The sequence below is a fragment of the Spinacia oleracea genome, chromosome 6 (genome assembly GCF_020520425.1).
Source record: "Spinacia oleracea cultivar Varoflay chromosome 6, BTI_SOV_V1, whole genome shotgun sequence".
Lineage (NCBI taxonomy): Eukaryota > Viridiplantae > Streptophyta > Magnoliopsida > Caryophyllales > Amaranthaceae > Spinacia > Spinacia oleracea.
This window is the reverse complement of record NC_079492.1, coordinates 126,870,122-126,883,007: the sequence shown is the minus strand read 5'-3', so window position 1 is coordinate 126,883,007 and position 12,886 is coordinate 126,870,122.

Here is a 12,886-nt window from a genome sequence, read left to right as displayed (position 1 = left end):
TATGTTGAAAGTGCATGTTTAATATTGTTGGATGGACATGTTAAGCATATATATTTCGTTATGAGAATTATAGCATGTTTTGTATGGATGATTGATGCGAACATGTTGGTTGGGAACATTAGATTATTATATATTAATTCAGATCGATTGTTCATTGTTCCCTTTTAGCTTTTCACTACCTTATGAGGGTTGTGGACCTTGTTTAGTAAGTTGAAACCTTATACCCATATAGAGGGGTTGATCAGTATTAAAGGAAAGGTTGGATTTAATTGGAATGAGTCATGCTTGATGCCTTGTGATCACATACTTAATTCCAAGATAAAAACAGTTGTGAATAATCGTTGATTGTATGACTTATGTGATTGTTGAGCCATAACAGAGTTTAATTTATAAATCATGTAAAGTGAAACTGAGTAGCAATAGCTTTAGACTGTGCACGTCTAAAGTGACGGACAATCAGGAGTTGGGGTCATGGGTAGCCTATGGCTTTTTCTGGGGCCGGATTGATCACCGGTTCTATTTTATTCAAAAGTCCCTCGATATCGCAGGTCATTGGGGTTTACGGAGTCGCGCCCGTACCTCGTCATCCTTAGTGAAGAAGAAGAAGTTTCTAGTAGCAACTCGGTCCATTGACTATTTCAATTAAAATAATGTTATTGTTACAAAAGTCTAGTCCAGTCAAGTATAGCTTTCAAGTCAATATGTTTTGGTTTTCCTTTATGTTTCATTAGAATCATGTTAGGGTTGTTCGTTTATTAGTATCATGTTAGGATTGTTTTTGTTTTAGTATGTAGTACTCAACTTTGCTGATTACGTGCTTTTGCTTGTGCATGTTGATCATGGCTATGCCTTATTGATCCTGTGATGACCCAATCTTTGGTGAGCCATCTCTAAGGATCAATAAGCATTGTCCATCTGCAGGTTTGAAGATGTTGCATCATTGGGATCGGGATTAGAGAGCTTGTATTTAGTTTTGTTTTGCTAAGTGACTTGGTTTGTTAATTTGGACTTTAAACTTGTCGTCCTATTTATATTTTCTTATTTTCGTTGGTTGGTTTTTGGGATTAAACCTGTAATCGATTATTTATAAACCTAAAGTTAGTTTTATGCTTTTCCGCTGCAAAATTCTGAATAAGCCATTACGTTTTCACACGGGCGATAATGCCTTGATAATTCTCTACGTTTTATATTAAAAGGTTATTTTAGAAAAGAGAGAATTGTCGGGGTGTTACATTTAGGGACAGTAAACCTATTCCAAAATATAGGGAGACCATTTGACCTTGTCACCACCTTTAGTAAGCTTGGTGTGCATGCCTTTAATGGTATAACTAGGAGAAGACAACCACTGAACAGAGAATTTATCATTACACCAATTTTTAACCTGGCGGATATACTTCACCACCTAGCTTGTAGTGGAAGAGGGGATGAACAAGGACCAAATCCTCCTTTTAATATACACAGCACGGGTCCCCCCCACACATACGTTGTCTTGTTTTTAGGCTACTGCACATGCGAATTTCCCTACTGCAGCTTGATTCTAGAGAAGAAGGTTTCTGAAACCTAGGCCTCCATGAGATTTGGGCCAGCAAAGCTTGTCCCAAGCCACAATCCCATGTCTACTATCATCATAGGATCCATGCCAAAGATAGGACCTATAAATGGCATTGATTTTTTTTTCAGTACTACTTTAGGAAAGATGAACATTTGTGCCCAATAAACACAAATTCTCATCAACACTGAGTTGATTAACTGGATTCTACAAGCAAAAGGAAATATGTCTGGAACTCCAGAATTTAATCCTTAAGGCCATTTTTTCAATTAGAGCCTCACAATCACTGCTTTTAAGCTTCCCCGCACTAATAGGGAAACCTAGGTATTTGAATGGGAAAGTGCCAAATTTAAACCCAGAAATCTAACTGATTGTGTTTATATCTTCCTGACTAATGCCACAACAACAAATAGAAGATTTAGCAGCATTGACTTGTAATCTAGTAGTGCTTAAGAACATCTTGAACCCTTCAAGCATTAGAGTAACAACACTAGGGCACCTCTACAGAACATAAGGAGGTCATCTACAAAGCACAGGTGATTCAAGGAGAGGAGCTTGCACCTAGAATGAAACTTGAACTATGGGTGTTCCCCTAGAGTTTTCATAGCCCTGGAGAAGTACTCCATGCTAGGGTGAACGTAAGAGGGGATAAAGGGTCACCTTATCTCAACCCTGATCTAGTTGGTTGAATGAGTTCAGTGGGCACACCATTGGTCAACGCTGAGTATTAAGTAGTAGTGAGGCAAGTCATTACTAGTTTGGTGAAATGAGTGGGAAAGCCAAGATCACACATGACTTCCTCTAAGAAATCTCATTCCACTGTATCATATGATTTATGTAAGTTTAACTTCATTAGACAACATGGAACGTGTTGGCTGTTCCTGTACATTTTCACAATGTCTTGACACACGAGGACATTGTGGAGAATAGATCTACCAGCCACAAGGCACCCTGATTGTGTGAGATAATGTCTGGAAGGACTGAGTTCAACTTTTCACACATGAGTTTAGAAATGCATTTAGAGATGACTGGACAATAAGCAATAGGCCTAAAATCACCATCTTATGATGGAACTTTGACTTTGGGAACAAGAGTGATAGAGATGACACTTACCTCCCTTAAAATCTTCCATGTAGAAAAGAAGTATGTGATAACATTGTGAATGTCTTTCTTGACAGTTTCCCAAGAGGTCTTGAAGAAATGGCTATTAAAATCATCAATACCAGGAGCTTTAGAGCTAGGGATAACATCCAAGATCCTTTTAATATCCTCAACTGTGAAAGAGAAATCCAACTTCTTCCTGTGATCCTTAGATAGTCTAGGACCCCTATCCATGAGGATCCAAAGATAAGAGATCTGCTCTCTATGTAGGTACAGAAAAGAGATTTATAAAAATGAACAAATTAAGGCTCCTTGAACACCACTATCAGTTTTAATCCACTGACATGCACCATCATGAATGGAATGGATCCTATTTTGCTTTCTCCTCTGCTTGATGCTCTGGTGAAAAGCTTTGGTGTTCTCATCCCCATTCCGCAACCAGTGTACCTTGAGTGGGTTGGGATTGAAGGCTGGCCCTTTATTACTTTAGGGTCTTTAATCCACCATATACCCTTGTTAAGGGTTGGTTTAAAAATGTGTACAACAATAATATAAAGGAAAGATCACCCAATGTAAAGAACATTTTGGGACATAAAAAAAAATACCTAAAAAACATTTAGGGACACAAAAGTAATAAAATCAACCCACTTTTGTCAAATTTCATACAATTCAAACTTCAAAGTGCACTACTTAATACTGGAAGCTGCTACATGTACCCTCAGGGTACCAAATAGTAACATACCATGGGCTCCCATTGGTTGTTGCCACATAAGCAGCCCCACATGGGATTGAAATTTCAATCTGAAATTTCAAATGGTATTTGAATTCGAAATTCAAATCTTTTTTATTTTCTTTTACCTTTAATTTTTAATAAATTTGGGCTTTTTCAGATTTTATTTTTTTAATAATCCGGGCAATTAGTGATTCTAGATATTAGATGAAATTCCGATGAAAATTCAACAATATAGATCATCACCTGAGTAATAATAATATAAACTCGTTCAATTTTGTGTAATGAAATTATGATTTAGAAGTTTGGGGTCGATTTTGTGCCTTGAACAGTAGAACAAGAATAGTCGTATGGGTTCGATTTTCATTATAAGTGAAGGTTCGACTTCAAATTTTATAAGGTAAAAGAAATTGGGGAGTGAATCTAAATTTTGGAACGGGCTGTAGTTGAATTAAGAAGATTCGGAGCTTCAAAGTTTTTCATTTCCACGTAAAATTTCTGGGTTGGGGTTCAGATCTGGTTTTCCGCCGAGTTGTTAATGAATGAAACACATTAGTATGACCGTAAACGGATTTAGTATGAACTTTATATGTGTAATTAACCCTTTCATATATATACATCACAAGCTAATGAAGTAGTCTGAATTTTATTTATTTTAGTATGTAATTTTATATAGTTTGTATCTGTAATTAACCCTTATATACAATTTAAATTATCAATTGTCAATGGCTCCGACCTCACGTTACAATGGTTACTGCGAACATATGCAATGCCCTTGGTCACGAGTTCGATTCTTGCTAACCCAGTCTAATGCCATCATTATATCTCATGTCTCTCCTCCCTCCCCCCCACCCCATTTTTAATTCTTTATTTATAAAATATTGATTCCATGTTTATGTATCCAATGTTTATCATTTTATTTATTTATTATGTTATGTATAAAATGTTATTTTCACTCTAATGCGCTCAATATATCTCTGGTCTCTCTCCCCCACCCTTTTCATATTTTTAATTTTGTCCATACACGACTATTTTTAATTAACTGTCCATACGTCTTGTTTCTCCTATATATTTTCAAGTTGGTGACACGTGTACCATGCTTAACATTTCACCTTTATACTCACTTTATTACGGACTACTACGTAAAAGTATATAAAGGAAGTAAAAAAAAGCTTTGTTTTAGTAAGATTTTTATATTATTTAGTACGATGAGTATTTTTTTTTTGTAACTTTAATATTTTTTTGAAATTTTTTGAGTTATTTACTTGGTAGAGGGTATTGTTACTTAGGAGAGAGAAAGTTTAAAAATATAAAATAAATAAGAGTAATGAACTCAAATAAGAAGATTCAAATATTTTTGTTTCCATGTCAAAACATGGTCAGTTGTCTAAAATTATCTTGGTTGAGATCAATAAAAATGTTGTAATTCTATCCGTTTTTTGTCTTAATTTAGTGTGGAGATTAAGATTTTAACCCTAAAAGACCGATCTTCAACACATAAGAATATAATATCTGTGTGTGGTTTTATAAACAAACGTTGATTTCCATGATCTAAAATAAGTTTTTATACACTTGATTAGTATACAATAGGAATTCAAGTTTTAGATTATTTTAAATTACTTCATAATTTCTAGGAAATTTTGTGTTTTACCACCTAAAAAAAATCCGAATTTGTGTTTTACCACCTAAAATTTTCAACTTTTAGATTACCACCTAAAAATATAAATAAAAATTCATTTTACCACCTTTTAACGGTAAGTTAACGGCAAAGTTAACGACAATGTTCGTGAAGCCCATAAATTAAGCTTCTCTTTACCCAAATTATGTGATTATCTTTTTTACTCTTTCTCATTCAATTTTTCACCTTCTTATTTACTGTTCTTAAATTCTCACCACCCATTTTTGCACTTCAAATCTCCAAATTAATCAAATTACAAACTTATATTATATAACATGCTTAAAACATTGTGGAATTTTATAAGGGATATGCTATACTAACACGTTGAAGTGGGTTCAATAACGATTTCGTTAACTTTACTATTAAAAGGTGGTAAAATGAATATTTTTAACTTTTTTTAGGTGGTAAAATAAAAGTTTGAGATTTTTAGGTGGTAAAACACAAATTTGGATTTTTTATAGGTGGTAAATCACAAAAAAAAAACCTAATTTCTATTATGTGGTGTAAAAGTCAAAAATATATTGCGTTGAAAGTTGCAAGACCTATCACCTATAAATAAATAACGGGATGGAAAGTGGTGGTATAGTATGTAAATATTTTTATCAAAAAAATAAATAAATTAGTATGTGAAAAGGTAAATCACCCAAAAATTACGAAAAGTACTAAGTACATTTTTAAAACACTATCAATATAATTAGTGATTTAATTTTTACGTATATGTTATTTGGTTGTTTAGGTTAGTAAGCGTTTCTGAAAGGTTTTACTTTGACATCATAAAACAAATTAGATAAATACACTTTCAAGATAATTAATGATTTCATATATTTTGAAAGGTAAAATTAAAGTGACATTATATATAAACTTTGAAAAGACACATGAAAACAAAAAATACAGGGTTAAGTTAAATCATTGGATGCTAGATTGAGGGAAACATTATTTAGTGTCTACAATACTTATTATATATTTATATCAAAACTTATCGCACTCCATCTATGCGTTTTTGTTTAACCGTGAATGATCTATCCTCGATACATATAAGAATAACATATCTATGTATGTATTTATAAACAAACATCACCTTAAGTTTATGATATAAAATAAATTTGGATAAACTTGATCTATATAAGATTAGGAACTAAAGTTATAAGTTATCATTATTACTCCATAATTTGTATTATGTGGATCGGAGTAAAGATAAGCATATATTTCTTAAAAGTTGCAAAGCCCATAAATTAATTACGGGATGAAAAGTGATGGTTTAGTATGTAACTATTTTTAACAACGAAGATACGAAAAATATAGTGTGTGAAAAGGTAAATCCCCAAAAATTGCAAAAAATTACTAAATTCATTTTAAAACACTATCTATATAATTAGTGATTTTTCACATATACGTTATTTGGTTGTTTAGGTTAGGTAAGCGTTTCCGGAAAGATTTTACTTTGAAATCATAAAACTAATTAGATAAATACACGTTTAAGATAATTAATAATTTCATATATTTTGAACGATAAAATTAAAGTGGCATTATATATAAACTTTTTTTTTAAAAAGATCCAAAAGAAAAACCAAAAGATAGGGTTAAGTTGAATCATTAGCGATTGGGGGAGACAACATTAGTTTGGTGTCTATAATAATCATTATATAAGAACTAATCGCACTCCTTCTATCTGTTTTTCTTTATCTTAGTTTTAGGAGATTAAGATTTTAACTGTGAATGATCTATCCTCGATACGTATAAAATAACATATCCGTGTATAGTTTTATAAACAAACATCACCTTAATTTTATGATCTAAAATAAGTTTGGATAACTTGATCCATATACGATTAGGATTTAAAGTTCTAGTACTTTATCTTAAATTACTCCATAATTTGTACTTCATCTTTTTCATAATGATGTTCCATTTTTCACTTTTCACGTTTGCTAATGCACATTTTGAATCATTTTTATCTCTAATTACACATTTTTAAAATTATAAAACTTTGATATTCTTAAAATACTCATTGAAACGAATCAAACAAGACCTCACATGAATACGTTTCTTCTTATGTATTGAAACTTTTTTAGAAGACTCTCTTCAATTGTGAATAGTGTCAAAACTCTAAATTAGAACATCATTATGGAACGAAGGTAGTATTATATGGTTCGGAGTAAAGATAAAAATATTTTGTTTGAAAGTTGCAAACCTATAAAATAATTACGGGAAGGAAAAGGTGATGGTTTAGTAAGGGTGAGTTTATCCCCAGACTCATTTCCATTTTTCAGACTCTGGCACATCAGCTTTCCACTAACTTTTTTATTACCCAGACTCACATAAGACTCTCCCTATTTTTACACATTATCCCCAAACTCACCTAGCTCCTAAAATAATATTTTATGTATATTTTTTTTGGGTACATTTTCTAAATTATATTGAAATTATGTTTTCTTATATACAACAAATGAACAAAGTATATGGGATGTCGGAAGTAGATTCAACACTAACGGGTGTAATGAAAAGATGATCGATATTTTGACTAGTATGATTGGATTGAGAATTTGATGTTTGGAGAAATTGGGTTAAAATTTCCACTTGCTCGTTTCTCATATTCTGGGATTGATTTTTTTTTTTGAATAAAAATATAATTAGTTTTTTTTGGGTGAAATAAGATAAATTAAGTTTGAAGCAAAAGTGAATAAAAATATAATTAGTTTTTTTTTATGAAATAAGATAAATTAAGTTTGATGATGTAGCATGATTTGATTGGGGAGAGAAAAAAGTGGAGTCTCAAGTGAGTCTTGGATTTTCAAACTCACTTCAAGACTTGGTGTAGTTTTTTACCACATTATCCCAAAACTTAGACTCGAGACTCACCTCAAGACTCCCTTCAAGACTAGGGATAAACTCACCCTTAGGGTGAGTTTTCCCCAGACTCACTTCCAATCTCCAGACTCTGCCACATCAGCTTTCCACTAACTTTTTTATTATTCAGACTCACACAAAACTCATCCTATTTTTACACATTATCCCCATACTCATCTCAGACTCACCTAACTCCTAAAATAATATTTGATGTATATATTTTTTTTTTGGGTACATTTTCTAAATAACATTGAAATTTTGTTTTCTTATATACAAACAAAGTAATTTATAATCCGAGAAAAAAAAACAGAAAATGTTAATTTCGAAATTGAAATATATTCCGTACAAATTAGAAACAATAATACAACATATTAAATAAATTTAAAGGTAAATGAAACAAAATGATATATAAACCATTAATAATTTAGTTGGGTGAAATAAGATAAATTAAGTTTGATGATGTGTCATGATTTGATTTATGGGAGAAAAAAGTGGAGTCTTAAGTGAGTCTTGAGTGATTCTTGGATTTTCAAACTCACTTCAAGACTTGGTGTAGTCTTTTACCAGATTATCCCAGGATTTAGGTTTGAGACTCACCTCAAGACTCCCTTCAAGACTAGGGATAAACTCACTGATACACTCATATTTTATATAGTTTTTACCCCCGTCCCGTATGCACTTTTTATCTCATTTGAGCTCTTCGGAGCCTATTTTAGTGCTAATGTGTGTTGTGTAGTGTCTGTTAGTTGCAGTGCTGTTTTTGATGATAATTGATCTTTGGAGGCCTGTTTCTTATCACTCTTGGATGACTACACGGATCCCGGAGCATTGCGGGATGATCTAGCTAGCTTCAAAGGGGCCACGAGCGTCAAACTTGGCCCAAAGGAGTTGGGCCTAGGCCTCAAGTTCAAACTCAAGGCAATTGCGTCAAATTGAGCTCAAAACCTGTGGCCCCGGTTTTCGGAAACCGGCAGGTTTTGAGAATTGAAGGAAATCTATCTTAAGTGCGAAACCGGCAGGTTTGGAGAAACCTGTGGCCCCGGTTTTCGCTACCTGATACTTTTGGAACGCCTCACTAGGCCGAAAACCGGGGTGCCCGGTTTTCGGTCCCATTGCGTCTTCTTTTGCTTAGTTACTCCGTAGGATTAAGGGAAGGCTTATATATATATTTAGTGTTTTTAGTACGTTGCTCCTCTCGGAACTTCGTATTATTATTGCTTAGCTTAAAAACTTCAATTTTTATTCTCCAAACACTCAGCTTTTAATTAATTAAAGATTCAAACTTTCAGTTAATCCTTCGTTCTTCGTTTTAGGTATTACTTTGTGTTCTTATTCTTTTATTCAATTTCAATTATGCTTTCAATTAATATGTTTGCTTTATTTATTGGTATTATGTGTGAGTAGTTACTTTTCTAGGGTTTTGGGGATCCATGAATAATTATGAAGGGATGATTGAATAATTGTGATTTTTGGTATTGTGATTGATTCCTATTGATTGGGTTTATTTCACTATGCAATTAGATTGCGCAGGTTTAATCGTGATAGTCATGCAATATCAAGTTAAGATTCGAGAGATGCAATTTGATATTTAGGCTTGTGTCAATAGGTGGAATTAGGATTAATACGTAGCGAGAGCCCGTTAATTCTAAGTCTATGATTAGTATCGATTCGAGAGAGCATGCTAGTCTAATTAATTGCGTTATTGATTATTGCTGATCGTTTATCATCCTGGATTGTTATTCGTTGGTGAACCTATGCCCTGGATTCTTTAATATCTGATTTCTTAATTGTTTAATTATTGTCGTAGTTTTAGTATACAAACAAACCAACTCTTGTTTCCCAATAGTCTAGATTAGTTGATTAATAGTAGAAAGAACGCCTGTTTCCCTGTGGATTCGATCCTGACTTCCCTTGCTACCTAGCTAGTGATTTTAGGTTTATCTTTGATTAGGTGATACGACTTTAGCCTGTCACTCACCCTAAGTAAATACTTTTATCAACAAAGATAATGAAACATATAGTACTTGGAAGGGTAAAAAAAATTAAAAATAAATAAATTACTAAGTACATTTTAAAAACTCTATCGATATAATTAGTTATTTTTACATATACATCATTTGGTTGTATGAGTGGTTAAACGTATTATTTTGAAATCATAAAACAAATTAGATAAATACACTTTTAAGATAATGAATGATTTTATATATTTGGAAGGTAAAATTATATATTTGGAAGGTAAAATTAAAGTGGCATTATACATAAACTTTTTTAAAAAGACCCATTTTAAACCAAAAGATAGAGTTAGGTTAAATCATTAAACTCTTGATTGAGAGAGACAACATTTGGTGTGTACAATACTCATTATATCAAAACTTATCGTACTCCCTCTATCCATTTTTCTTTATCTTAGTTTTAGGATCGAGATTGAGATTTTAATAGTGAATGATGTATTCTCGATACATATAACAATAACATATTTGTTTGTGATTTTATAAACAAATATCGGCTTTTATGATAAACTTGATCCATATACAATTAGGAACTAAAATTCTAAGTTATCTATTATGTTGTTAAAATATAACATAAATCGCTTTGAAAGTTGCAAAGCCCATTTATTAATTACGGTATGGAAATATGATGGTTTAGTATGTAAATATTTTTATTTAACAAAAATAATGAAATTTATAGTATGTAGATGGGTAAATCACCAAAAAATTATGAAGACGTACTAAGCACATTTTTAAAACTCTTTCAGAATAATTACTGATTTCATATATGTACGTTTTTGGTTATTTATAGAGATGGCAAAATATGATACGACACGAATCAGATACGAAAAAGCGGGTTAGTGTCAATGGCTTACAACCCGTTTAATTTAAGGGTTAATACAACACGATACAACACATTTAATTAGACGAGTCGGGTTAGTGTTGAGATTATCAATTGAAACTGACACAACTTAAACCGCCCAAGAAAAAACAATGAATAAAAGTAGAGTGACGTTAACCAAAAAAACTCATTGTATTTTGTTAGCCATATTTATAATATTACATCATTCATAATGGAAGAGACTTGACGAAAAAGAAAGGGTTTTTCTACGTTGTACCCCTGTATTTTTTGATTTATACGTTGTACCCATGCGTTTAAAATTTTCCATATTGTACCCCTGTACTTGTAATATGTAGTCAACCTTATCCTTGTTGTTAATCTAACATTTAAAAATTCCATTATTTTTTAAACAAACTAAGGTTTTCTATATTATAATCAACCTTATGTTTGTTGTTAACTCAACGTTAAGGTAGAAAATTCTCGATTTTTTAAAAATGTAACGGAAATTGTTAACATTGGTTGGCGGCAAGGATAAAAACGGTAAAGTTTTGCAACTACGAGAGTACAATGTGTAAAATTTAAAACATTTGGGTACAACGTAGAAATCAATGTACTGTAGGGGTACAACATAGAAAAACCCAAATAAAATATAAATATTTCGGAACATATTCTCGATCGTCTCGATTTATAGTTTCACAATATCAAGTTGTTACATTTTTTTGACATACGTATTTGAAGATATTTACGTTAAAATATTGCACATAAATATGTGTAAAAGACATTTAAATATTGCAGATTTTTTTAATGGAGTTGTTCTTGGGAGGAAGTATGTTTGCATATCTGATATGTGCATGTTAATGCATATCATACCATGCACATCATAGCATAAGACAAAAGTAGGAAAAAGACAAAAATGTACTTTTTTAAACAAAATGGTACTTTTTTTTTAACATAATGATATTTTTTTTACAAAATGGTACTTTTTTTTACATAATGGTATTTCTTTTTTTGTCTTTTAGCTGATATGTGTGTTGCCACACATATCTGATATCCGAAAAAACAAACCCCTTATTATTGGCACCAATGAAAGACAATGGGTGAAAATGACGCATTTTCCCTAAAATCCCCCCCCCTTATTTTTTCTACTTTGGCTCTATTCACCAAAAAATATTAGACCAATCACAGCCAAGGGTATGAAACTATGTCATACTCTGAGGGTGCATATAGCCTTTTCGCTTAATACTCCCTCCGTAATTTTATTAAAGAGTACACTTTCCATAAACGGCTGTATTTTATTAAAGAGTACACTTTCTTTTTTGGAATGGTATGATCTCCACTTCCAATTATATTAATATTTCTCTCTTTCTCGTGGTTGCCACACTTAGGCCCTGTTTAGTTCACCTTATTTCTCCTTATCTGATCTGGTCTAAACTTATTTTTTCTGATATGATCTGATCTGAACTTATTTTTTTTGATCTGATCTGGTCTGATATGATCTGATCTAATCTAATCTGATCTTATCTGATCTGATTCTTCATAATTAAGTTTAAACAAAAATCTACATTTATTAATATTAAACGATTTACGTGTAAAATAAATGTTACACAAATTTATAATATTGTTATTATTTATTTGACTTTGCTCATGATTTAACTATTCCTTATTTTGATAGACCTAGATATGATCTAGATAGACCGGTTATGATCTAGACATATAAGTTCTGTTTTGGACATGATCAGTTCTAATCTGGACATGATTTGTACATGCCAGTTCTGATCTGAACATGATCTGTACAGTTCAGTTATGATCTGTACAGATCAGTTCTGATCTAGACATGTTCTATACAGATCAATTCTGCTATGGACAGACCAGTTATGCTCTGGACAGACCAGTTTTGCTCTGGACACGATCTATACATATCATTTCTGATTTGGACATGATCTGTACAGATTAGTTTTGATCTAGTTATGATCTATACAGACTAGTTCTGATATGGTCATGATCGGTACAAATCAATTCTGATATGGACATATATGATCTTTGCAGATCATTTTTTATCTGAACATAATCTGTACAGAGTCGATATCTAGACCAGTTATAATCTGGACATCTTGATTCTGATTTGGACATAATCTGTACAAATCGGGTTTGATAT